The sequence below is a fragment of the Trichosurus vulpecula genome, chromosome 1, assembly GCF_011100635.1.
Source record: "Trichosurus vulpecula isolate mTriVul1 chromosome 1, mTriVul1.pri, whole genome shotgun sequence".
Classification (NCBI taxonomy): domain Eukaryota; kingdom Metazoa; phylum Chordata; class Mammalia; order Diprotodontia; family Phalangeridae; genus Trichosurus; species Trichosurus vulpecula.
Window position 1 is genome coordinate 188,261,782 of NC_050573.1, and position 3,748 is coordinate 188,265,529.

The following is a 3,748-nucleotide window of genomic DNA, read 5'->3' on the forward strand; positions in this document are numbered from 1 at the left end:
CTGGCCTACCTTCAGAGGGGAAGATGTCATGAGCAGCAGGAGGATCAGGAAAGACCTCATGAAGGAGGCAATGCTTGAGTACATCGTGAAAGAAGTTAGGTAGAGGAGAGTATAGAGGACATTGTAAGCATGGGAGACAGCCTCTGCAAAGGCACAAAGAAAGGAGGTAGAATGTTGTATGTGAAGAATAGCAAGCCAGCCTATTTGGCTGGAGTTTAAATTGAGAGAAAAGGAGTAATGTGTGATAATTCAGAAAGGTAGGTTGGAACGATTTAAAATCCCAAAGCGAGCGACTTAGATTTTCTTTATATGATATGAACTCAAGACCCTTACCCATCCTGGCTGCCTTCAGTCATTCAGTCAGTCAGTCAGTTCAACAAGCATTTATTAAGCTGTTACTGTGTGCTAGACACTGTGCTAAGGGCTAAGAATACAGATCCATGTAAGAAGAAAGACAGAACCTCCCTTGAAGGAGCCTATATTCTAATGAGGGAAGACAACACAAGAAAAGAAGCTGAGAAGTGGAGGTGGGAGAAGGTACCCCATGGAGAAGTGATGGAAACATTGAAAAGGTGGCTTGCTAGGGATTAAAGAGATCACCAGGTCCTCTTCTTAAATGGAGGTTCTGGGAGGAGCCATGTAATTAGAGGGAGAACCCGTACCCTCTACATGTTCTCTTGCAGGGCTGAACACAACACCTCAGATGTGGTCTGACTTGGGTACAGTACAGCTGCAGTCCTCATTCCTGAAATTCATATGACTATAACCCTAAGTTAGGCCCTTATCATCTCTCCCCTGGACTACTTCAATAGCCTATGTGTGAGATGATTTCCTGCCTCAAGTCTCTCTCCACTTCAATCTATCTTCCAGCTGCCAACGTGATTTTTTTAAACCTTTCTGCAGCTCAGTTTACTCATCTATAAAATAAAAGAATTGTTTTACTCAATGACTTCTGAGATGTTTTCTAGCTTTAAATCTATGATCCGATGATCTCCACTACTGCTAGGCATCTTCATTCCTCCTGCCAAATGGTCATCACTGCTGTGACTGCTTTAGATTTCTGCTACCATCTGCTGGTCTTAGGCTACTCTTCAACGTCAGAGGGAGGAGCTTCGTGGCTCTTTAGTTTAATAGTCCCCTGGGCCATCAATAGCACCCAACCAGCTGGCTGGGGAAACCCTTAGGCACTTTGTAGTCTGTTCTTTGAACTCTTTTTTTTCCTGTTGCTGCTTGGGACACTGTAGTCAAAACTCTTATCTGACTTATGATCTGGAATCTTCTTTAACTCACATCATATCTTTGGTTCACTAGCCTGGATGAACTGCAAAGGCACTGCCTGGAGCTACAGGAAAGAAATTATTTTCAACATCATCATGCCTTTATTTACCAAACACGTCAACTTGGAAGCAAGACTGGAAGGGCCTAGGTAAGGCTGGTGACCTGTGTCCTACACTTCTACCTTTGTCATGCATTCCTACAAGCAACAAATTGATGGCCACCCCTTCATAACGTTAAAGGAATGGTGAGTGGACATCTACAAAAGAAAATATAGATGATCAAGAGCCAATATGGTTTCATTAATAATAAGTCTGCTGGACTAGCCTCATTTCCTTTTTTTTTGGCAAGGTAGTATACCGATATCATAATGATATGAGAAATTGAAAAAAAAAACTACAAGATGGGTTTACCCCTAATGAAAAAGTTACAAAGGAGGTCATGGACAAGAGTCATACCAGGTAGAGAGGCACAGATGGATTGCAATCTTCATCATTGAAAGGAAGATTCAAATCAAGGAGATGGTGGAGAGATTTTAGTATTTGAGTACAACACTGGTTGATCAGTGTGGTATAAATAGAGTTTACTCAAATTTTAGCTAAACATTTGTTAGTACCTCAGGTTATTCTTATGGGGCAGAAGTACAGTAGACAATACTGTAATTATGTGAGTTTGGAATAGTTATAGATGGAGCCAAAGAGTAGCCATTAATGGTTTGATGTCAACTTAGAAGAAGGACTCTAGTGGAGCATCTCAGAAATCCCTCTTTGGCCTTTTGCTATTAAATGTCTCTATCGGTGATTTGGATAAAGGAATAGATGGCATGGTCATCAAATTGGCAGATGACACAAAGCTGGAAAGAATATGTCAGATGACAAAGAGGAAATCTAAAAAATCTTGACAAGCTAGAAGACTGTCATGTAGATAATAAGATTAAATTTAATAGGGATGATTTTTGTTGAGAAAACTGGAAAGCAGTCTGGCAGAAATTGGTATAGATCAGTATCTTACACACTATTTAAGAAGATAAGGTCAAAGTAGATATATGACCTAGATATAAAGGAAGATATAAGAAAACTAGAATAACAGGAAACACATTACCTATCAGACCTATGGATAGAAGATTTTATGAATAAACAAGGGATAAAGAGCACTGTGATTATTTTAAATTAGAAAGGTTTTGTACAAATAAAACTAACGTAGCCAAGATTAGAAGGGAAGCAGGAAATTAGGGAAAGATTTTTATAGACAGTTTTTCAGATAAAGGTCTCATATCTCAAATATATAGAGAACTTTGTCAAATTTATAAGAATATGAGTCATTCCCCAAATAATAAATGGTAAAAGAATATTAATTTGCAGTTTTTCAGTGAAGAAATTAAAACTATATATAGTCATATGAAAAATGCTCTAAATAATTATTGATTGCTTTCCTGGTTGGGCCGGTGTCTGGTAGGGCGCGAGCATGGGAGTCGACATCCGTCACAACAAGGACCGCAAAGTCCGGCGCAAGGAGCCCAAGAGCCAGGACATCTACCTGCGGCTGCTAGTGAAGCTCTACCGGTTCCTGGCCCGAAGAACCAACTCCACTTTCAACAAGGTTGTCCTGAAAAGGCTGTTCATGAGTCGGACCAACCGGCCCCCCTTGTCCCTGTCCCGCATGATCAGGAAAATGAAGCTGCCTGGCCGGGAAAATAAGACAGCCGTGGTTGTTGGGACTGTGACAGATGATGTCAGGATCCAGGATGTTCCCAAGCTGAAGGTCTGCGCCCTTCGTGTTACCAGCAATGCCCGCAGTCGCATCCTCAAAGCTGGTGGGAAGATCCTCACCTTTGACCAGCTGGCCATGAGCTCACCCAAGGGCCGGGGCACTGTCCTGCTGTCTGGTCCCCGAAAGGGCCGAGAGGTATACAGGCATTTTGGGAAGGCACTCCCCACAGCCACACCAAACCATATGTCCGATCCAAGGGCCGAAAGTTCAAGCGTGCCAGGGGCCGCCGTGCCAGCTGAGGCTACAAAAACTAATTCCCTTTCTCCTTGTTATATTAAAGATTTTGGACAACAAAAAAAAATAATTATTGATTATAGAAATGCAAATTAAAACAACTTTGAGATATCATCTCATACCTATCAGATTGGCTAAAATGATAGAAGGGAAAATGACAAATGTTGGAGGGGGTATGGAAAAATTGGGACATTAATATACTGTTGGTGGAACGGTGACAACCATTTTGGAGAGCAATCTGGAATTATACCCAAAGAGTTATAAAATTTCACATAACCTTTAACCCAGTCATACCACGATTAGGTCTGTTTCCCAAGGTGATCAGTGAAGAAGGAAAAGAATTGATATGTTCTAAAATATTTATAGCAGCTCTCCTTATGGTGGCAAAGAACTAGAAATTTAGAGGATGCCCATGAATTGGGGAATGGCTGAACAAATTGTGGTATACGATTGTGATAGAATACTACTG

The 3,748-nt window shown here is 41.2% G+C and overlaps 1 pseudogene; it reads left to right on the plus strand.

Annotated features, from left to right (window-relative positions):
* Positions 1–2,708: 2,708 nt before the first annotated feature.
* On the plus strand, positions 2,709–3,299 carry LOC118858946 (annotated as a pseudogene).
* The last annotated feature ends 449 nt before the right edge of the window (positions 3,300–3,748 follow it).